This window comes from Pristiophorus japonicus, unplaced genomic scaffold, assembly GCF_044704955.1.
Source record: "Pristiophorus japonicus isolate sPriJap1 unplaced genomic scaffold, sPriJap1.hap1 HAP1_SCAFFOLD_776, whole genome shotgun sequence".
In the NCBI taxonomy this organism is placed as follows: Eukaryota; Metazoa; Chordata; class Chondrichthyes; family Pristiophoridae; genus Pristiophorus; species Pristiophorus japonicus.
This window is the reverse complement of record NW_027254693.1, coordinates 179037-203256: the sequence shown is the minus strand read 5'-3', so window position 1 is coordinate 203256 and position 24220 is coordinate 179037. Positions and strand designations below refer to the sequence as shown.

The following is a 24220-nucleotide window of genomic DNA, read 5'->3' as shown; positions in this document are numbered from 1 at the left end:
AGAGTAGGGTTGAAAGGGGGATTGGGGTGTGGAGTTGGAGAGTAGGGGTGAAGGAGGGGTTGGGGTGAGTAGTTGGAGAGTAGGGGTGAAGGAGGGGTTGGGGTGAGGAGTTGGAGAGTGGGGGTGAAGGAGGAGTTGGGGTGAGGGGTTGGAGAGTAGGGGTGAAGGAGGGGTTTGGGTGAGGGGTTGGAGAGTAGGGGTGAAGGAGGGGTTGGGGTGAGGAGTTGGAGAGTAGGGGTGAAGGAGGGGTTGTGGTGAGGGGGGTTGGAGAGTAGGGGTGAAGGAGGGGTTGGGGTGAGGAGTTGGAGAGTAGGGGTGAAGGAGGGGTTGGGGTGAGGAGTTGGAGAGTCGGGGTGAAGGAGGGGTTGGGGTGAGGAGTTGGAGAGTAGGGGTGAAGGAGGGGTTGGGGTGAGGGGTTGGAGAGTAGGGCTGAAGGAGGGGTTGGGGTGAGGAGTTGGAGAGTAGGGGTGAAGGAGGGGTTGTGGTGAGGGGGGTTGGAGAGTAGGGGTGAAGGAGGTGTTGGGGTGAGGAGTTGGAGAGTAGGGGTGAAGGAGGAGTTGGGGTGAGGGGTTGGAGAGTAGGGGTGAAGGAGGGGTTTGGGTGAGGGGTTGGAGAGTAGGGGTGAAGGAGGGGTTGGGGTGAGGAGTTGGAGAGTAGGGGTGAAGGAGGGGTTGGGGTGAGGAGTTGGAGAGTAGGGGTGAAGGAGGAGTTGGGGTGAGGGGTTGGAGAGTAGGGGTGAAGGAGGGGTTTGGGTGAGGGGTTGGAGAGTAGGGGTGAAGGAGGGGTTGGGGTGTGGAGTTGGAGAGTAGGGGTGAAGGAGGGGTTGGGGTGAGGAGTTGGAGAGTCGGGGTGAAGGAGGGGTTGGGGTGAGGAGTTGGAGAGTAGGGGTGAAGGAGGGGTTGGGGTGAGGGGTTGGAGAGTAGGGCTGAAGGAGGGGTTGGGGTGAGGAGTTGGAGAGTAGGGGTGAAGGAGGGGTTGTGGTGAGGGGGGTTGGAGAGTAGGGGTGAAGGAGGGGTTGGGGTGAGGAGGGTTGGAGAGTAGGGTGAAGGAGGGGTTGGGGTGAGGGGGGTTGGAGAGTAGGTGTGAAGGAGGGGTTGGGGTGAGGAGTTGGAGAGTAGGAGTGAAGGAGGGGTTGGGGTGAGGAGTTGGAGAGTAGGGGTGAAGGAGGGGTTGGGGTGAGGAGTTGGAGAGTGGGGTGAAGGAGGGGTTGGGGTGAGGAGTTGGAGAGTAGGGGTGAAGGAGGGGTTGGGGTGAGGAGTTGGAGAGTAGGGGTGAAGGAGGGGTTGGGGTGAGGAGTTGGAGAGTAGGGGTGAAGGAGGGGTTGGGGTGAGGAGTTGGAGAGTAGGGGTGAAGGAGGGGTTGGGGTGAGGAGTTGGAGAGTAGGGGTGAAGGAGGGGTTGGGGTGAGGAGTTGGAGAGTAGGGGTGAAGGAGGGGTTGGGGTGAGGAGTTGGAGAGTCGGGGTGAAGGAGGGGTTGGGGTGAGAGGAGTTGGAGAGTAGGGTGAAGGAGGGGTTGGGGTGAGGAGTTGGAGTGTAGGCGTGAAGGAGGGGTTGGTGTGAGGAGTTGGAGAGTAGGGGTGAAGGAGGGGTTGGGGTGAGAGGAGTTGGAGAGTAGGGGTGAAGGAGGAGTTGGGGTGAGGGGTTGGAGAGTAGGGTTGAAAGGGGGGTTGGGGTGAGGAGTTGGAGAGTAGGGGTGAAGGAGGGGTTGGGGTGAGTAGTTGGAGAGTAGGGGTGAAGGAGGGGTTGGGGTGAGGAGTTGGAGAGTAGGGGTGAAGGAGGGGTTGGGGTGAGGAGTTGGAGAGTAGGGTGAAGGAGGGTTTGGGGTGAGGAGTTGGAGAGTAGGGCTGAAGGAGGGGTTGGGGTGAGGGGGGTTGGAGAGTAGGGGTGAAGGAGTGGTTGGGGTGAGGAGTTGGAGAGTAGGGGTGAAGGAGGGGTTGGGGTGAGGAGTTGGAGAGTAGGGGTGAAGGAGGGGTTGGGGTGAGGAGTTGGAGAGTAGGGGTGAAGGAGGGGTTGGGGTGAGGAGTTGGAGAGTAGGGGTGAAGGAGGGGTTGGGGTGAGGAGTTGGAGAGTGGGGTGAAGGAGGGGTTGGGGTGAGGAGTTGGAGAGTAGGGGTGAAGGAGGGGTTGGGGTGAGGAGTTGGAGAGTGGGGTGAAGGAGGGGTTGGGGTGAGGAGTTGGAGAGTAGGGGTGAAGGAGGGGTTGGGGTGAGGAGTTGGAGAGTAGGGGTGAAGGAGGGGTTGGGGTGAGGAGTTGGAGAGTAGGGTGAAGGAGGAGTTGGGGTGAGGAGTTGGAGAGTAGGGTGAAGGAGGGGTTGGGGTGAGGAGTTGGAGAGTAGGGGTGAAGGAGGGGTTGGGGTGAGGAGTTGGAGAGTCGGGGTGAAGGAGGGGTTGGGGTGAGGAGTTGGAGAGTAGGGTGAAGGAGGGGTTGGGGTGAGGAGTTGGAGAGTAGGGGTGAAGGAGGGGTTGGGGTGAGGAGTTGGAGAGTAGGGGTGAAGGAGGGGTTGGGGTGAGGAGTTGGAGAGTAGGGGTGAAGGAGGGGTTGGGATGAGGAGTTGGAGAGTAGGGGTGAAGGAGGGGTTGGGGTGAGGAGTTGGAGAATAGGGCTGGCTGGTGTGCAACCTCACATTTAAAAAAATCCACCTCCAGGCATCTTCCACCCTTCAACATTTAGTTCGAGATCCGGAATATTAGGTCGTTCATTGTAACACCTGTGAACTCAGCCCATTTCGGCGAGGAAGCAGGTCATCCTCGTTTCGAGGGACTGTCTATGATGATGATGGTGCAAGATTACCAAGAGGGTTCCTTAATATTGAAATGATATCAAGGTGATAATGACCTTGAACTTTGCTGGAACATCAGTGCAGAACTCCAGTAATGTTCAACTTCTTATCTGCAGTAATGGATCTTGAATGCCACAGCATGGTGACTGAATTGAACTTAAGACTTCTTGAAAAAGAAATGCTTGGAACTAATGATTTGGAGTCATGTGTTACCTTCCACGACTGATTGCTCAAGACGGAAGATAAAGAACTTGCTGCAAACACATTGCAGATACCTTTTGTATTGTATAATCACAAAGGTTTTTGTGAAAATAATATTGACGAGCTAAATAGATCGGAGTTGCTGCTCAAGCATTCGGGAAGGGAAATGTAATCCATATAACCTAAGTTTGAGCTGTGGAGGGAAGACCTCTCACAGAGCGCTGCTATTTTTCCTTTTGTGTTTTTTCTTGCAGAAGCAAGTGGAAGTGAGGACGCAGGATGAAATATCGCAGCCAGCAAGGTCCAGGTGAACGAGGGAAGGCCAGTGTGCCTAGAATGCTGGGGAAACATCACTGACCTACATTCTTCCCGGTTAAGCAACGCCTCGATTTCAAAATTTTCATTCATTGTTTTCAGATCCCTCCATGGCCTCGCCCCTCCCTCTCTCTGTAATCTCCTCCAGCCCAACAACCCCTGAGATATCTGCTCTCCTCTAAGTCTGCCTTCTTGATCATCCCTGATGATAATCGCTCAACCTTCTGTTGCCTTGGCCCCAAGCTCTGAAACTCACTCCCTAAACCTCATTCCTCCTTTAAGACGCTCCTTAAAACCTATGTCTTTGACCAAGCTTTTGGTCACCTGTCCTAATATCTACTTATGTGGCTTGGTGTCAAGTTTTTGTCTTATAATACTTTGTGAAATTCCTTGGGACGTTTTACACATTAAAGGCATTATTTAAATACAAGTTTTTGTTGTTGCTGATTCCCTTGATTTGACCTTTCAGGGTATTACATAAAATGTACAGCACAGAAACAGGCCATTCGGCCCAACTCGTCCATGTCTGGGTTTAAACTTCACACGACCCTCCTCCCACCCTATTTACATATCCTCCTATTCCTCTACATTGAGGAGTTCTGTAGTCACTAGTTGCCTTCTAGTGCCCGTCCAAAGGGCCAATGTGTGAGGGTATGCAGTGATTGTTGGCACAGAAGTGGTAACATGGCATTTAGAAAATCATGGTCTGATTCTGCAGAGTCAACATGATTTTGTGGAAGGGAAATTGTGTTTAACAAATTTATTAAGCTTTTTGAGGATGTAACTAGCAGGGTGGATGAAGGGGAACCAGTGGATGTAATATTGCAGATTTCCAAAACGCATTTGATGTGCCACATAAAATGCTAGTTAAGAGCTCATGGAGTTGAGGTTAATATTTTGGCGTGGATAGAGGATTGGTTAACGGATGGAAAACAGAGAGTAAGGATACACGGGACATGTTCCAGTTGGCAGGCTGTAACTAGTGGGGTGCTGCAAGGATCTGTCAGCTTTGGCCTCAGCTTTGCTTTGACCTCAGCTATTTACAATCTACATTAAAGACTTGGATGAAGGGATCAAGTACAATTTATCCAAGTTTACTGACGCTACAAAGCCAGGTGGGAAAGTAAGCTGAGAGGAGGACGCAAAGAGCCTTCCAAGGGATATGGACAGGTTGTGATGGGGCAATAACATTGCAGATGGAGTATAATGTGGGGAAATGTGAGGTTATTCACTTTGGTAGGACGAATAGAAAAACAGAATATTTTTTAAATGGTGAAAAACTAATAAATGTTAGTGTTCAGAGAGATTTAGGTGTCTTCATACAGGAAACACAGAGAGCTGGCATGTAGGTACGGCAAGCAATCAGGAAGGCATGTTGGCCTTTATTGCCAGGTGGTTGGAGTATAAGAGTAAGGAAGTCTTGCTACAATTGTACAAGGCCTTGGTGAGACCACACCTGGAGTACTGTGGACAGTGTTGGGGTCCTTATCTAAGGAAGGATATACTTGCCTTAGAGGGAATGCAATGAAGGTTCACCAGATTGATTCCTGGGATGGGGGGATTGTCCTATGAGGAGAGGTTGAGCAGAATGGGCCTATACTCTCTTGAGTTTAGAAGAATAAGAGGGGATCTCATTGAAACATGTAAAATTCTGAGGGGGACTGACCGGGTAGATGTTGAGCGGTTGTTTCCCCCGGCTGGAGAGTCTAGAAATAGGTGCCACAGTCTCAGGATAAGGGGGTCGGCCATATAAGTCTGAGATGAGGAGGAATTTCTTCACTGAGGGTTGTAAATCTTTGGCATTCTCCACACCAAAGGGCTGTGGGTGCTGAGGTGTTGGGTATATTCAAGACTGAGATAGATAGATTGTTGGACTCTGGGGGAATCACGGGATATGGAGATCGGGCAGGAAAGTGGAGCTGAGTTTGAAGATCAGTCATGATCTTATTGAATGGCGGAGCAGGCTCGAGGGGCCGTGTGACCTATTCCTGCACCTAATTCTTGTGGTCTTTTGTCTTGTCGGTGTCTGGATGGCCCTGGAGAGGGAGCATGCGGTGTGCACTGGTTCCTTGATGCCTTCCGCGACCGGTGGCACCTCAGGGTACGGAGTGTCTCATACACACTGGGAACTACATTCTGGTTTAGTTGGGAAGGTGCCCTTTGCTTTTGTTGCTTATTTTGCCGCATTTTAGTTCGATTGGATCACATGTTTGTGGGAACAAGAGAGGAAAGAATTTTCCATGGAAGCTGGAATTGACTGTTTTGATTTTCTACCCTGGACTTACGGTGATGGTTTTTGTAAATTCCTTTTACAGGGTATTAGAAGGGGAGGATTTACAGACAGAAAACTCAAACCAAACATCACATCAAGATCTGACAGAGTCCCTCGATTCATCATTACCTGAATATCATCAGCCTTTGAATGTGGAAGGAGAAATGTTTGTCTGTTCTGTCTGTGGGAATAGATGTGAAACATCAGTGTGACTGGAAAAGCACCGAGACACACACACCCGAGAGAGTGTTCCAGTGCACTGCCTGTGGAAAGAGCTTTAACCAGTTACACAGCCTGAAAAAACATCACACCATTCACAGCGGGGAGAAACTGTAAACGTGTTGTGTGTGTGGATGAGGCTTCAACTGATCGTCCAACCTGGAGAGACACCAGGATACCCGCACCACGGAGAAACTGTGGAAATGTGGGGACTGTGGGAAAGGATTCAGTTCCCCATCCCACCTGGAAACTCATCGACGCAGTCACACCGGGGAGAGGCCGTTCACCTGCTCCGTGTGTGGGAAGGGATTCACTCAATCATCCCAGCTTCTGACACACCAGCATATTCATACTGGAGAGAGGCCGTTCACCTGCATTGATTGTGGGAAGGGATTTAATGCTTCAACAAACCTCCTGGCACACCAGCAAGTTCACACTGATAACAAACTTTTTAAATGTCCTTATTGTGAGAAGAGCTTTAAAACCACTAATGCTGTGCTGACACACCAATGTAGTCACACTGGGGAGAGGCCATTTACCTGCACTGAGTGTGGGAAGGGATTCACTCAGTCACACTACCTGCTGGGATACCAGCGAGTTCACAAATGTCTGCAGGGGTTGGATTCTGTTGTTAAGAAACAATTATTAAGAGACCTTAAACAATTATTTTGCTTCCGTCTTCACAGTGGAAGACACAAAACCATGCCAAAAATTTCTGGTCATAGGAATGTGGGAAGGGAGGACCTTGAGATGATCACTATCACTAGGGAGGTAGTGCTGGACAGACTAATGGGATTGAAGGTAGACAAGTCCCCTGGTCCTGATGAAATGCATCCCAGGGTATTAAAAGAGATGGCGGAAGTTATAGCAGATGCATTTGTTCTAATCTACCAAAATTCTCTGGACTCTGGGGAGGTACCAGCGGATTGGAGAGCAGCTAATGTAACGCCTCTGTTTAAAAAAGGGGGCAGGCAAAAGGCAGGTAACTATAGGCCGGTTAGTTTAACATCTGTAGTGGGAAAAATGCTTGAAACTATCATTAAGGAAGAAATAGCGGGACATCTGGATAGGAATAGTGCAATCAAGCAGACGCAGCCTGGATTCATGAAAGGGAAATCATGTTTAACTAATTTACTGGAATTCTTTGAGGATATAATGAGCATGGTGGATAGAGGTGTACCGATGGATGTGGTGTATTTAGATTTCCAAAAGACATTCGATAAGGTGCCACACAAAAGGTTACTGCAGAAGATAAAGGTACGCTGAGTCGGGGGAAATATATCAGCATGGATAGAGAATTGGCTGGCGAACAGAAAGCAGAGAGTCGGGATAAATGGGTCCTTTTCCGGTTGGAAATCAGTGGTTAGTGGTGTGCCACAGGGATCAGTGCTGGGACCACAACTGTTTACAATATACATAGATGACCGAGAGGAGGGGACAGAGTGTAGTGCAACAAAATTTGCAGATGACACTAAGATTAGTGGGAAAGCGGGTTGTGTAGAGGACTCAGAGAGGCTGCAAAGAGATTTGGATAGGTTAAGCGAATGGGCTAAGGTTTGGCAGATGGAATACAATGTCGGAAAGTGTGAGGTCATCCACCTTGGGAAAAAAACAGTAAAAGGGAATATTATTTGAATTGGGAGAAATTATAACATGCTGTGGTGCAAAGGGACCTGGGGGTCCTTGTGCATGAATCCCAAAAGGTTAGTTTGCAGGTGCAGCAGGTAATCAGGAAGGCGAATGGAATGTTGGCCTTCATTGCGAGAGGGATGGAGTACAAAAGCAGGGAGGTCTTGCTGCAACTATACGAGGTATTAGTAAGGCCGCACCTGGAGTACTGCGTGCAGTTTTGATCACCTTACTTAAGGAAGGATATACTAGCTTTGGAGGGGGTACAGAGACAATTCACTCGGCTGATTCAAGAAATGAGGGGGTTACCTTACGATGATAGATTGAGTAGACTGGGTCTTTACTCGTTGGAGTTCAGAAGGATGAGGGGTGATCTTATAGAAACATTTAAAATCATGAAAGGGATAGACAAGATAGAGGCAGATAGGTTGTTTCCATTGGTGGGGGAGACTAGAACTAGGGGGCACAGCCTCAAAATACGGAGGAGCCAATTTAAAACCGAGTTGAGAAAGAATTTCTTCTCCCAGAGGGTTGTGAATCTGTGGAATTCTCTGCCCAAGGAAGCAGTTGAGGCTGGTTCATTGAATGTTTTCAAGTCAAAGATAGATAGATTTTTAAGCAATAAGGGAATTAAGGGTTACGGGGAGAGGGCGGGTAAGTGGAGCTGAGTCCACGACCAGATCAGCCATGATCTTATTGAATGGCGGAGCAGGCTAGAGGGGCTAGATGGCCTACTCCTGTTCCTAATTCTTATGTTCCTATGTTCTTGTTATTGCTGCAGTTAATCACATCCAGGCCTAAACCATGTTCATTTGGGCTTTATTTCTGTTGATATTAATAATCCCTATAACTGGGCTGGAGATTAATATCCTGGCAATCTGTTTGTTTTACTCTGTAACTTTTACTCTTCAAATGAAGACACTCCGGGCTATTGGGATGAAACCAAACAGTGATTTACTTGTACTTCTTCCAATTTAGTATGTTGTATTCGCTGCTCACGATGCGGTCTCCTCTACATCGGGGAGACCAAATGCAGATTGTGTGATCGCTTTGCTGAACACCTCCATTCAGTCCGCAAGCATGACCATGAGCTTCCGGTCTCTTGCCCTTTGACTTCTCTGTCCCATTCCCACTCTGACCTCTCTGTCCTCGGCCTCCTACACTGTTCCAATGAAGATCGAGGAACAACACCACATCTTTCGATTAGGAACTTCCGGACTCAACATTGATGGATTTTTGTCAACCAAAGGTATTGAGGGATATGGGGCAAAGCGCAGGTATATGGAGTTAGGTCACGGATCAGTCATAAATCACAGAAACTTACAGCACAAGAGGCTGTTCGACCCGTTGTGCCTGTGCTGGTTCTTTGAGAGATAAGTCAGGCTTAGTCCCACACACTGCTCTTTGTCGGTAACCCTGCAAAGTCCTGATCCTCAAGAACCTGTCCAACTCACGTTTAACATTAGTAATGAAACAACAATTTCTGTACCAGCAGACCTTGTCAGGATCGGGAACACGCTACCTGAACAGGTGGTGCAAGCTGATTCCATTACTGATCTGGAGCAGTCAGTAACAGCACATCAATTCTCCTCTTATCTCGGAGACATCAAGGAATCGACACACTGTGTTCGACACAACATTGATTTATTTGACAAATATGCAGAAAATTTAACTCCAGCCCAGTTATTTGAGCCAGTAACATCAGTAACAAACCACAACTGCCAGAATGAACATGGTTCAGTCCTGGAGAGGAACAGATTATTGGGTCATTATCACATTCCTCTTTGTGGTAGCTTGCTGTGTGCAAATCTGCTGCTGTGTTTAAATATATAGTCGCAGGGTTAGAATCCCCATGTTCACACCCAGGGTTGTAATCCCCAAGTACAGTCCCAGGGTTGTAATCCCCATGTACAGTCCCAGGGTTAGAATCCCCATGTTCACTCCCAGGGTTGGAATCCCCATGTATAGTCCCGGGTTTGGCATCCCCATGTACAGTCCCAGGGTTGGAATTCCCATGTACAGTCTCAGGGTTGGAATCCCCAGGTACAGTTCCAGCTTTGAAATCCCCATGTATTGTCCCAGGGTTAGAATCCCCATGTACAGTCCCAGGGTTGGAATCCATCGCACGGAAGTAACATTTCAGCCTTGGCCTGTTGGCACACAACAAGCCAGTTCATCCTGAGGAGAGGCCGTTCACTTGCTCAGAGTGTGAGAAGGGATTCACTCGATTATCCAACCTGCTAAACCACAAACGAGTTCACACTGTGGAGAGACCGTTCACCTGCTCTGTCTGTGGGAAGGGATTCACTCTGCTAGCTGGTCTCCAGACACATCAGCGAGTCCACACTGGGGAGAGGCCATTCAGGTGCTCTGTGTGTGGAAAAGGATTCACTCAATCATCCGGTCTGTTGGCACACAACAAGGTAGTTCACACTGAAGAGAGGCCATTCCCTTGCTCCGTGTGTGGGAAGGGATTTGCTCTGTCATCCGACCTCCTGAGACACCAACATGTTCACAACTGGTGACAAGGGTTGGATTCTGCTGTTAATTACACCCAAGGCAGAACGATGTTCATTCTGTAAGTTGGGATTTGTTTCTGCCAATGTTAGTAACCCTATAACTTGGCTATAGTTTGATAATCTGTATAAATGTCAAATAAATCAGCTTTCTTTGAAACACCGTGTGCCTACTCCTGGATATCTCAATGATAGGAATCGAGGAAGCCTTGGTGACTTGCTACTGTCGATAGTGCACACTACAGACACAGTGGTCCTCATGTTTTTATCCCAGACGGGCCTCAGCCCAGTCAGTTGTTCCCAATGTTTTATGCAATGGTTCAAGAGGTGCTGGGTATCGAGGGATGGGTGGGACAGTGCACTGTGAGGAGACCACAAAGCATCTGCAAAGGGATATGGACAGGTTAAGAGAATGGGCAATAAGGTGGCAGATGGAGCATAATGTGGGGAACTGTGAGGTTATTCACTTTATTAGGAAGGACAGAAAAACAAATATTTTAAATTGTGAGAAAACGTTAAATGTTGGGTGTTCAGAGAGGCTTGGGAGTCCTCGTACAGGAAACACTCAAAGTTAGCATGCTGATACAGCAAGCAATTAGGAAGGTGAATGGCATGTTGGCCTTTATTGCAAGAGGGTTGGAGTACAAGCGTAAGGAAGTCTTATGACAATTGTACAGGTCTTTGGTGAGACCACAGAGATTGAGTAGATTATACTCTCTGGAGTTTAGAAGAATGAGAGGGGATCTCATTGATAAGGGGGATTGACAGGGTAGATGCTGAGAGGTTGCTTCCCCTGGCCGGAGAGTCTAGAAATAGGGGGCATAGTCTCAGGATAAGGGGTAGGCCATTTCAGACCGAGTTGAGGAGGAATGTCTTCACTCAGAGGGTTGTGAATCTGGAATTCTCTACCTGAAAGGACTGTGGATGCCGAGTCATTGAGTATATTCAAGGCTAAGTTAGATTTATGGACTCTAGGGGAATCACGGGATTATAGGGAACAGGCGGGAAAGTGGAGTTGAGGTCGATGATTGGCCATGATATTGAGTGACGGAGCAGGTTCGAAGTGCTGTATGGCCTGCTCCTGTTTCCAATTCTTATTCTCTTATGTTTTTATATTGTTTCCAGAGGCTGAAGTGTTTGTAACCAGAGGACACAGATTTAACTAGCACAAGAATCAGAGGTGAAATGAGGAAATAAATACGCAATGAGCTGTTATGATCTGGAATACACGGCCTGAAAGGGTGCTGGGAGCAGATTCAGTAATAAGTTTCAGCAGGGAATTAGGTCAATACTTGAATTGGACAATTGCAGAAATATTGGGAAAGAGCAGCGGGAGTGGGACTGATTGGGATATTGGGAAAGAGCAGGGGGAGTGGGACTAATTGGGATATTGGGAAAGACCTATTTCTTATGTTCTTATGCTCCCTCTACCCTATCCCAAACACTCTCAGGGCAGGTACAACACTGATTAGATACAGATTAAAACTGCCACTAAACTGTTCCTTCAAGCACGCCTGGCCCTGGGCAGGTACACAACGGGTTAAATTTAGAGTAAAACTTCCTCCACACTGTTCCAAAAACTCCCAGTGCAGGTACAGCATGGGTTACAAACAGAATCAAGCTCCCACTACACTGTCCCATCAAAAACTCCCAGGGCAGGTACAGCATGGGTTAGATACAGAATCAAGCTCCCACTACACTGTCCCACCTGAACACATCCAGGGCAGGTACAGTGTAGGTAAAATACAGAGTAAATCTACTTCTGTATCATCCCAAACACTCCCAATGCAGGTACAGCACAGGTTAGATAGAGAGTAAAGCTCCCTATACACTGTCCCATCAAACACACCCAGGGCAGGTACAGCATGGGTTTAATACAGAGTTAGACTCCCTCTGCACTGTCAAATCACACACTCCCAGGGCAGGTAGAGCACGGGTTAGATACAGCAAAAAGCTCCCTCTGCAGTGTCCCACTGAACACTACCAGAACAGAACACTGATTACATTGACGTAATAATGTCTGCACTTTCCCTGCCCTTTCAGCGTAAAGCTCCCCCGACACAATCACAGGGCAGGGAAAAGTACAGACTTCATGACGTCAATGTAACTTGACACATCATGGGCCGCCCCGACCTGTGTGAGAAACCCACCGCAGGTCGGGCCTTGGAACATCGTGTGCCCCCCTGACCTGTGTGAGAACACCACTGCCGGTCGGGGCTATAAATAGAGCTGGAGCACCGGGCCCTGGAACATCGCGAGCAGAGGTGCGGCGAATGAGGGTGCAGGGCCCAGAGGAGCCGAGGGCCCAGGGGCAGCATGGACCAGCCCACACTGCTATGTGTGCGTGCACTAGGTCCGTGCAGCAGAGCAGGTCTCCAGTCGTCCTGGTTAATCCTTGCCACTGGATAAAGACCGAGCTCCGTCAAGCCCGGGTGGTGGCTGATATGCAACAGTCACCCCACGTTAAAAAAATTAACGCACAGGCATCTTCCACCCCTTCAACTGGAGTTCAGGACTGGAACATCGGATCCTTCATTGAAACATCTAAACTCTCGTGGAAGCAAGTCATCCTCGTTCGAGGGACCGCCTATGATGGGAGGTACAGCACGGGTTTGATACAGAGTAAAGCTCCCTCTACACTGTCCCATCAAACACTCCCAGGGTATGTACACAATGGGTTAAATTCAGATTAACGCTCCCTCTATACTTTAAAAAAAATTGTTCCTGGGATGTGAGCGTCGCTGGCAAGAACAGCATTTATTGCCCATCTCTAACTGCCCTGGAGAAGGTAGTGGTGAACTGTTGCAGTGCTTGTGGTGAAGGTTCTCCCACAACGCTGTTAGGGAAGGTGTTTGAGGATTTTGATACAGCGACGATGAAAGAACGGTGATAAACTTCCAAGTTAGGATGGTGTGTGACTTGGAGAGGAACTTGGAGGTGGTGGTGTTCCCATGCACCTGCTGCCCTTGTACTTCTAGGTGGTATAGGTTGCGGGTTTCGGAGGTGCTGCCGAAGAAGCCTTGGTGAGTTGCTGCAGTGCAAGTTGTAGAGGGTACACACTGCAGCCACGGTATGTGGTGATGGAGGGAGTGAATGTTTAAGGTGGTGGATGGGTGCCAATCAAACAGACTGCTTTGTCCTGGATGGTGTCGAGCTTCTTGAGTGTTGTTGGAGCTGCACTCATCCAGACAAGTGGATCAAATGGATTCCATCACATTCCTGACTTGTGCCTTGTAGATAGTGGAAAGGCTTTGGTGAGTCAGGAGGTAGGATATCCGTCGCAGAATACCCAGCTACTGGCCTGCTCTTGTTGCCAGTGTTTATGTTTCTGGTCAATGGTGACCCCCAGGGTGCTGATGGTGGGGGATTCGGCGATGGTAATGCCGTTGAATGTCAAGGGGTGGTGGTTAGACTCTCGCTTGTTGGAGATGGTCATTGCCTGGCACTTGTGTGGCATGAATGTTACTTACTACTTATCAGCTCAAGTCTGAATGTCGTCCAGCTTTTGCTGCATGTGAGCATTGCCTGCTCCATTATCTGAGGAGTTGTGAATGGCACTGAACACTGTGCAGTCATCAGCGAACATCCTTCTGACCTTATGATGGAGGGAAAGTCATTGATAAATAAGCTGAAGATGTTTGGGCCTAGGACACTGTCCTGAGGAACTCCTGCAGCAATGTCCTGGGGCTGTGGTGGTTGGAGGTCAATCATCTTCTTTTGTGCTAGGTATGACTCCAGCCAGTGGAGAGCTTTCCCCCCCGATTCCCATTGACTTCAGTTTTTCTAGGACTCCTTGGTGCCACACTCGGTCAAATGCTGCCTTGATGTCAAGAGCTCGCCACTCTCCCCTCACCTTCAAACATGCCTGGGGTAGGGACAACACAGGTTACGTACAACAAAAAACTCTCTCTACACTGACCCAGCAAACACTCCCAAGGCAGGACAGGTACAGCCCGGGTCACACACAGTAAATTCCCTCTAACTGACCCAGGACAGGTACATCCCGGGTCTCACACAGTAAATTCCCTCTAACTGACCCAGGACAGGTACAGGCCGGGTCACACAGTAAATTCCCTCTAACTGACCCAGGACAGGTACAGCCCGGGTCTCACACAGTAAATTCCCTCTAACTGACCCAGGACAGGTACAGGTCGGGTCACACACAGTAAATTCCTTCTAACTGAACCAGGACAGGTACAGCCCAGGTCACACATAGTAAATACCCTCTCACTGACTCAGGACAGGTACAGGCCGGATCACACACAGTAAATTCACTCTAAGTGACCCAGGACAGGAACAGCCCAGGTCACACATAGTAAATACCCTCTCACTGACTCAGGACAGGTACAGGCCGGATCACACACAGTAAATTCACTCTAAGTGACCCAGGACAGGTACAGCCCAGGTCACACATAGTAAATACCCTCTAACTGAACCAGGACAGATACAGCCCGGGTCTCACACAGTAAATACCCTCTAACTGAACCAGGACAGATACAGCCCGGGTCTCACACAGTAAATACCCTCTAACTGACCCAGGACAGGTACAGCCCAGGTCACACATAGTAAATACCCTCTAACTGACCCAGGACAGGTACAGGCCGGGTCACACACAGTAAATTCCCTCTAACTGACCCAGGACAGGTACAGCCCGGGTCTCACACAGTAAATACCCTCTAACTGAACCAGGACAGATACAGCCCGGGTCACACATAGTAAATACCCTCTAACTGAACCAGGACAGGTACAGCCCGGGTCTCACACAGTAAATACCCTCTAACTGAACCAGGACAGATACAGCCCGGGTCTCACACAGTAAATACCCTCTAACTGACCCAGGACAGGTACAGCCCAGGTCACACATAGTAAGTACCCTCTAACTGACCCAGGACAGGTACAGGCCGGGTCACACATAGTAAATACCCTCTAACTGAACCAGGACAGATACAGCCCGGGTCACACATAGTAAATACCCTCTAACTGAACCAGGACAGATGCAGCCCAGGTCACACATAGTAAATTCACTCTAACTGACCCAGGACAGTTACAGGCCGGGTCACACACAGTAAATTCCCTCTAAGGAGGTGGGTGGGGTTGCTGACCCATCCACCTCCATGGCACGAACCTGGTATTGCAGTACTTCCAGGAACGGTGCATGGGCTCTAGGCCTTTTGGCTAAGAGCATTAGCGCAGGGTGATCCTTGATGTGTGCAAGGTGACCTCTGGCGTTTGTGATCTGACAAAGAATTGGAAAGATTGGCTACGATTTAAAAAAAAAAAAAATCCCTCTAAGTGACCCAGGACAGGTACAGACTAGGTCACGCACGGTAAATTCTCTCTAACTGGCCCAGGACAGGTACATCCCGGGTCACACACAGTAAATACCCTCTCACTGACTCAGGACAGGTACAGCCCAGGTCACACATAGTAAATACCCTCTAACTGACCCAGGACAGGTACAGGCCAGGTCACACACAGTAAATACCCTCTAACTGACCCAGGACAGGTACAGCCCAGCTCACACACAGTAAATACCCTTTAACTGACCCAGGACAGGTACCAGCTCGGGTCACACACAGTAAATTCCCTCTAACTGACCCAGGACAAGTACAGGCAGGTCACACACAGTAAATTCCCTCTAACTGACCCAGGACAGGTACAGCCCGGGTCACAGACGGTAAATTCCCTCTAACTGACCCAGGACAGGTACAGCCTGGGTCACGCACGGTAAATTCCCTCTGAACTGCCTCCAAAGCAGGTATATCCTTTCGTAAATATGGAAACCAAAACTGCACGCAGTATTCTGTGGCCTCACCAATACCCTGTATAACTGTAGCAAGTCTTCCCTGCTTTTATACTCCATCCCCTTTGCAATAGAGCCTAAGATTCCATTGGCCTTCCTGATCACTTGCTGTACCTGCATACTAACCTTTTGTGTTTCATGCACAAGTACCCCCAGGTCCCGCTGTACTACAGAACTTTGTAATCTTTCTCCATTTAAATAATAACTTGCTCTTTGGTATTTTTTCTGCCAAAGTGCGTGACCTCACACTTTCCAACATTATACTCCATCTGTCACATCTTTCCCCACTCACTTAGCCTGTCTATATCCTTTTGCAGATTTTATGTGTTCTCCTCACACGTTGCTTTCCCTCCCATCTGTGTATCGTCAGCAAACTTGGCTACGTTACACTCAGTCCCTTCTTCCAAGTCGTTAATATAGATTGTAAATAGTTGGGGTCCCAGTACTGATCCTTGTGACACCCCACTAGTTACTGATTGCCAACCTGAGAATGAATCATTTACCCAGACTCTCTGTTTTCTGTTCATTAGCCAATCCTCTATCCATGCTAATATATTACCCCTGTTAGTAAAAATAAATTCACATAGACTCTGATAAGGTAAGAGAGACAACTTTATTGCTAACGGAGCTCTGGGAGAAGAGTTGAGGTCCCGCGACCTGCGAAGCACCTTCTCCCCGAGTGCCTGGTGTCGCGGGGTTAAAGGCAGTTTGGTTTAAATGGTTCATTCTCGGATGGGAAATCAGTAAGCAGGGATCAGTGCTGGGACCCCAACTAGTTACAATGTATATTAATGACTTGGATGAAGGGACTGAGTGGAACGTAGCCAAGTTTGCCGACGATACAAAGATGGGAGGAAAAGCAATATGTGAGGAGGACACACAAAATCTGCAAAAGGACATAGACAAGCTGAGTGAGTGGGCAAAAATTTGGTAGATGGAGTATAATATTGGAAAGTGTGAGGTCATGCACTTTGGCAGAAAAAAAAACAAAGAGTAAGTTAGTATTTAAATGGAGAAAGATTGCAAAGTGCTGCAGTACAGTGGGACCTGGGGGTACTTGTGCATGAAACACAAAAGGTTAGTATGCAGGTACAGCTAGTGACCAGGAAGGCCAATGGAATCTTGGCTTTATTGCAAAGGGGATGGAGTATAAAAGCAGGGAAGTTTTGCTACAGTTATACAGGGTATTGGTGAGGCCACACCTGGAATACTGCGTACAGTTTTGGTTTCCATAATTACAAAAGGATAAACTTGCTTTGGAGGCAGTTCAGAGAAGGTGCACAAGGCTGATTCCAAAGATAAGGGGGTTGATTTACGAGGAAAGGTTGAGTAAGTTGGGCCTCTACTCATTGGAATTCAGAAGAATGCGAGGTGATCTTATTGAAACATATAAGATTATGAGGCGGCTTGACAAGGTGGATGCAGAGAGGATGTTTCTGCTGATGGGGGAGACTAGAACTAGGGGGCATCATCTTAGAATAAGGGGCCGCCCATTTAAAACTGAGATGAGGGGAAATTTCTTCACTCAGAGGGTTGTGAATCTGTCGAATTCGCTGCCTCAGAGAGCTGTGGAAGCTGGGTCATTGAATAAATTTAAAACAGAAATAGACAGTTTCTTAAACGATAAGGGAATAAGGGGTTATGGAGAGCGGGCAGGGAAATGGACCTGAGTCCATGATCGAATCAGCCAAGATCGTATTAAATGGTGTGCAGGCTCTAGGGGCTGTATGGACTTCTCCTGCTCCTATTTCTTATGTTCTTATAGAAACATAGAAATATAGAAAATAGGTGCAGGAGTAGGCCATTCGGCCCTTCTAGCCTGCACCACCATTCAATGAGTTCATGGCTGAACATGCAACTTCAGTACCCCATTCCTGCTTTCTCACCATACCCCTTGATCCCCCTCGTAGTAAGGACTACATCTAACTCCTTTTTGAATATATTTAGTGAATTGGCCTCAACAACTTTCTGTGGTAGAGAATTCCACAGGTTCATCACTCTCTGGGTGAAGAAGTTTCTCCTCCTCTTGGTCCTAAATGGCTTACCCCTTATCCTTAGACTGTGACCCCTGGTTCTGGACTTCCCCAACATTGGGAACATTCTTCCTGCATCTAACCTGTCTGAACCCATCAGAATTTTAAACGTTTCTATGAGGTCCCCTCTCATTCTTCTGAACTCCAGTGAATACAAGCCCAGTTGATCCAGTCTTTCTTGATATGTCAGTCCCGCCATCCCGGGAATCAGTCTGATGAACCTTCGTTGCACTCCCTCAATAGCAAGAATGTCCTTCCTCAAGTTAGGAGACCAAAACTGTACACAATACTCCAGGTGTGGCCTCACTAAGGCCGTGTACAACTGTAGCAACACCTCCCTGCCCCTGTACTCAAATCCCCTCGCTATGAAGGCCAACATGCCATTGATTTCTTAACCGCCTGCTGTACCTGCATGCCAACCTTTAATGACTGATGTACCATGACACCCAGGTCTCGTTGCACCTCCCCTTTTCCTAATCTGTCACCATTCAGATAATAGTCTGTCTCTCTGTTTTTACCACCAAAGTGGATAACCTCACATTTATCCACATTATACTTCATCTGCCATGCATTTGCCCACTCACCTAACCTATCCAAGTCACTCTGCAGCCTCATAGCATCCTCCTTGCAGCTCACACTGCCACCCAACTTAGTGTCATCCGCAAATTTGGAGATACTACATTTAATCCCCTCGTCTAAATCATTACTGTACAGTGTAAACAGCTGGGGCCCCAGCACAGAACCTTGCGGTACCCCACTAGTCACTGCCTGCCATTCTGAAAAGTCCCCATTTACTCCTACTCTTTGCTTCCTGTCTGACAACCAGTTCTCAATCCATGTCAGCACACTACCCCCAATCCCATGTACTTTAACTTTGCACATTAATCTCTTGTGTGGGACCTTGTCGAAAGCCTTCTGAAAGTCCAAATATACCACATCAACTGGTTCTCCCTTGTCCACTCTACTGGAAGCATCCTCAAAAAATTCCAGAAGATTTGTCAAGCATGATTTCCCTTTCACAAATCCATGCTGACTTGGACCTATCATGTCACCATTTTCCAAATGCGCTGCTATGACATCCTTAATAATTGATTCCATCATTTTACCCACTACTGAGGTCAGGCTGACCGGTCTATAATTCCCTGTTTTCTCTCTCCCTCCTTTTTTAAAAAGTGGGGTTACATTGGCTACCCTCCACTCGATAGGAACTGATCCAGAGTCAATGGAATGTTGGAAAATGACTGTCAATGCATCCGCTATTTCCAAGGCCACCTCCTTAAGTACTCTGGGATGCAGTCCATCAGGCCCTGGGGATTTATCGGCCTTCAATCCCATCAATTTCCCCAATACAATTTCCCGACTAATAAGGATTTCCCTCAGTTCCTCCTCCTTACTAGACCCTCCGACCCCATTTATATCCGGAAGGTTGTTTGTGTCCTCCTTAGTGAATACCGAACCAAAGTACTTGTTCAATTGGTCTGCCATTTCTTTGTTCCCCGTTATGACTTCCCCTGATTCTGACTGCAGGGGACCTACGTTTGTTCTTACCTACCTTTTTCTCTTTACATATCTATAGAAACTTTTGCAATCCGTCTTAATGTTCCCTGCAAGCTTCTTCTTGTACTCCATTTTCCCTGCCCTAATCAAACCCTTTGTCCTCCTTTGCTGAGTTCTAAATTTCTCCCAGTCCCCGGGCTCACTGCTATTTCTGGCCAATTTGTATGCCACTTCCTTGGCTTTAATACTATCCCTGATTTCCCTTGATAGCCACGGTTGAGCCACCTTACCTTTTTTATTTTTACACCAGACAGGAATGTACAATTGTTGTAGTTCATCCATGTGGTCTCTAAATGTCTGCCATTGCCCATCCACAGTCAACTCCTTCAGTATCATTCGCCAATCTATCCTAGCCAATTCACGCCTCATACCTTCAAAGTTACCCTTCTTTAAGTTCTGGACCATGGTCTCTGAATTAACTGTTTCATTCTCCATCCTAATGCAGAATTCCACCATATTATGGTCACTCTTCCCCAAGGGGCCTCGCACAACGAGACTGCTAATTAATCCTCTCTCATTACACAACACCCAGTCTAAGATGGCCTCCCCCCAGTTGGTTCCTCAACATATTGGTCTAGAAAACCATCCGTTATGCACTCCAGGAAATCCTCCTCCACCGTATTGCTTCCAGTTTGGTTAGCCCAATCTATGTGCATATTAAAGTCACCCATTATAACTGCTGCACCTTTATTGCATGCACCCCTAATTTCCTGTTTGATGCCCTCCCCAACATCGTTACTACTGTTTGGGGGTCTGTACACAACTCCCACTAACGTTTTTTGCCCTTTGGTGTTCTGCAGCTCTACCCATATAGATTCCACATCATCCAAGCTAATGTCTTTCCTAACTATTGCATTAATCTCCTCTTTAACCAGCAATGCTACCCCACCTCCTTTTCCTTTTATTCTATCCTTCCTGAATGTTGAATACCCCTGGATGTTGATTTCCCAGCCCTGATCATCCTGGAGCCATGTCTCTGTAATCCCAATCACATCATATTTGTTAACATCTATTTGACTGTGCTCTTGTATTATCAAATGGAATAATCGATTGAATCCCTTTCCACATACAGAGCAGTGAATGGATTCTCCACATTAATAACATGCTAGCGTGGTGGAAGGTAAGATGAGCGCGTGAATCTCTTTCCATATTCAACAGGTGACTGGCCTCTCCCCGGTGTGACTGTATCCATGAGTTTCCACCTCAGACGAGCAACTGAATCCGTTCCCACAGTCCCCACATTTACACTGTTGATGCAGGTCGGCGTATGGGTCTGATAGGCTATAGAATTGGTTGAAGGTGTGATCACACACAGAACACGTGTCCTGTTTCGCCCAGCTGTGATTGCTGCTTTTATCTTCTATATCCAAAGCCCAATGATATTCAGGTCCTGATCACTCTGGTGAATCTGTGAAATCTTGACATGATGTTTGGTTTGAGTTTCCCATCTGAAGTCTTTGAAAATTGTGCAATCAAGTTCAAATGGATCTTCAAAGATAGTGAGCTATTTCAGAAAGGCGCAAGTCGCTGAAAGAGACAGGTTTCCAATCACTACACAATGCAGAAGGGAGTGCCTGTTAATAGTAAATACCTCCACTAAAGGGCAAAAATCGTTAGTGGGAGTTGTGTACAGACCTCCAAACAGTAGTAGTGATGTTGGGGAGGGCATCAAACAGGAAATTAGGAGTGCATGCAATAAAGGTGCAGCAGTTATAATGGGTGACTTTAATATGCACATAGATTGGGCTAGCCAAACTGGAAGCAATACGGTGGAGGAGGATTTCCTGGAATGCATAAGGGATGGTTTTCTAGACCAATATGTCGAGGAACCAACTAGGGGGGAGGCCATCTTAGACTGGGTGTTGTGTAATGAGAGAGGATTAATTAGCAATCTCATTGTGCGAGGCCCCTTGGGGAAGAGTGACCATAATATGGTGGAATTCTGCATTAGGATGGAGAATGAAACAGTTAATTCAGAGACCATGGTCCAGAACTTAAAGAAGGGTAACTTTGAAGGTATGAGGCATGAATTGGCTAAGATAGATTGGCTAATGATACTTAAGGGGTTGACTGTGGATGGGCAATGGCAGACATTTAGAGAACGCATGGATGAATTACAACAATTGTACATTCCTGTCTGGCGTAAAAATAAAAAAGGGAAGGTGGCTCAACCGTGGCTATCAAGGGAAATCAGGGATAGTATTAAAGCCAAGGAAGTGGCATACAAATTGGCCAGAAATAGCAGCGAACCTGGGGACTGGGAGAAATTTAGAACTCAGCAGAGGAGGACAAAGGGTTTGATTAGGGCAGGGAAAATGGAGTACGAGAAGAAGCTTGCAGGGAACATTAAGGCGGATTGCAAAAGTTTCTATAGGTATGTAAAGAGAAAGAGGTTAGTAAAGACAAACGTAGGTCCCCTGCAGTCAGAATCAGGGGAAGTCATAACGGGGAACAAAGAAATGGCAGACCAATTGAACAAGTACTTTGGTTCAGTATTCACTAAGGAGGACACAAACAACCTTCCGGATATAAAAGTGGTCAGAGGGTCTATTAAGGAGGAGGAACTGAGGGAAATCTTTATTAGTCGGGAAATTGTGTTGGGGAAATTGATGGGATTGAAGGCCGATAAATCCCCAGGGCCTGATGGACTGCATCCCAGAGTACTTAAGGAGGTGGCCTTGGAAATAGCGGATGCATTGACAGTCATTTTCCAACATTCCATTGACTCTGGATCAGTTCCTATCGAGTGGAGGGTAGCCAATGTAACCCCACTTTTTAAAAAAGGAGGGAGAGAGAAAGCAGGGAATTATAGACCGGTCAGCCTGACCTCAGTAGTGGGTAAAATGATGGAATCAATTATTAAGGATGTCATAGCAGCGCATTTGGAAAATGGTGACATGATAGGTCCAAGTCAGCATGGATTTGTAAAAGGGAGATCATGCTTGACAAATCTTCTGGAATTTTTTGAGGATGTTTCCAATAAAGTGGACAAAGGAGTACCAGTTGATGTGGTATATTTGGACTTTCAGAAGGCTTTCGACAAGGTCCCACACAGGAGATTAATGTGCAAAGTTAAAGCACATGGGATTGGGGGTAGTGTGCTGACGTGGATTGAGAACTGGTTGTCAGACAGGAAGCAAAGAGTAGGAGTAAATGGGTACTTTTCAGAATGGCAGGCAGTGACTAGTGGGGTACCGCAGGGTTCTGTGCTGGGGCCCCAGCTGTTTACATTATACATTAATGATTTAGACGAAGGGATTAAATGTAGTATCTCCAAATTTGCGGATGACACTAAGTTGGGTGGCAGTGTGAGCTGCGAGGAGGATGCTATGAGGCTACAGAGTGACTTGGATAGGTTAGGTGAGTGGGCAAATGCGTGGCAGATGAAGTATAATGTGGATAAATGTGAGGTTATCCACTTTGGTGGTAAAAACAGAGAGACAGACTATTATCTGAATGGTGACAGATTAGGAAAAGGGAAGGTGCAACGAGACCTGGGTGTCATGGTACATCAGTCATTGAAGGTTGGCATGCAGGTACAGCAGGCGGTTAAGAAAGCAAATGGCATGTTGGCCTTCATAGCGAGGGGATTTGAGTACAGGGGCAGGGAGGTGTTGCTACAGTTGTACAGGGCCTTGGTGAGGCCACACCTGGAGTATTGTGTACAGTTTTGGTCTCCTAACTTGAGGAAGGACATACTTGCTGTTGAGGGAGTGCAGCGAAGATTCACCAGACTGATTCCCGGGATGGTGGGACTGACCTATCAAGAAAGACTGAATCAACTGGGCTTGTATTCACTGGAGTTCAGAAGAGTGAGAGGGGACCTCATAGAAACGTTTAAGATTCTGACGGGTTTGGACAGGTTGGATGCAGGAAGAATGTTCCCAATGTTGGGGAAATCCAGAACCAGGGGTCACAGTCTAAGGATAAGGGGTAAGCCATTTAGGAGCGAGATAAGGAGAAACTTCTTCACCCAGAGAGTGGTGAACCTGTGGAATTCTCTACCACAGGAAGTAGTTGAGGCCAATTCACTAAATATATTCAAAAGGGAGTTAGATGAAGTCCTTACTACTCGGGGGATCAAGGGGTATGGCGTGAAAGCAGGAAGTGGGTACTGAAGTTTCATGTTCAGCCATGAACTCGTTGAATGGCGGTGCAGGCTAGAAGGGCTGAATGGCCTGCTCCTGCACCTATTTTCTATGTTTCTATGTTTCCACATTCCAAGATAAATGAAACTGTCATTTAAATATAAATGTGCAGAAAAAGGGGTGTCACTGTCCCTTTAAATATCTGCCTCATTCCCCGGCAGTGGGAGGAGGAACAATGCATGGTCTCTTTATATCCTGACCCTGTGGACCACGCATGAGAACCTGCTCTATGTGGGAGTGGGACATCGGGAACCCTCTAACCTTGGGAACCCACTGAGACACCAAATCCAGGGACCACTTACAGTGTTACACCATTTCCAGGGACCACTTGCACTGAGCCACCAAATCCAGGGACCACTGACAGTGAGACACCAAATCCAGAGACCACTTACACTGTTACACCAAATCCTGGGACCACTGAGAGTGAGACACCATATCCAGGGACCACTTGCACTGAGACACCAAATCCAGGGACCACTTACACCGAGACACCAAATTCAGGGACCGCTTATACTGAGACACCAAATCCAGGGACCACTTACACTGAGACACCAAATCCAGGGACCACTTAAACTGAGACACCATATCCAGGGACCACTTACCCTGAGACACCAAATCCAGGGACCACTTTCACTGAGACACCATATCCAGGGACCACTTGCACTGAGACTATAAAAGGGAATCAGAGAGCTTCAGTATGGGGAATGGTCATGTTGGTGAAACCAGCTCAAGTGAGGGAGAAAGGCGGGT

General features: G+C 47.7%; 1 pseudogene; it reads left to right on the top strand.

The window, feature by feature from the left end:
- Window positions 1–5907: 5907 nt before the first annotated feature.
- LOC139256808 (zinc finger protein 229-like) lies at window positions 5908–9938 on the top strand (annotated as a pseudogene).
- Window positions 9939–24220: the final 14282 nt, after the last annotated feature.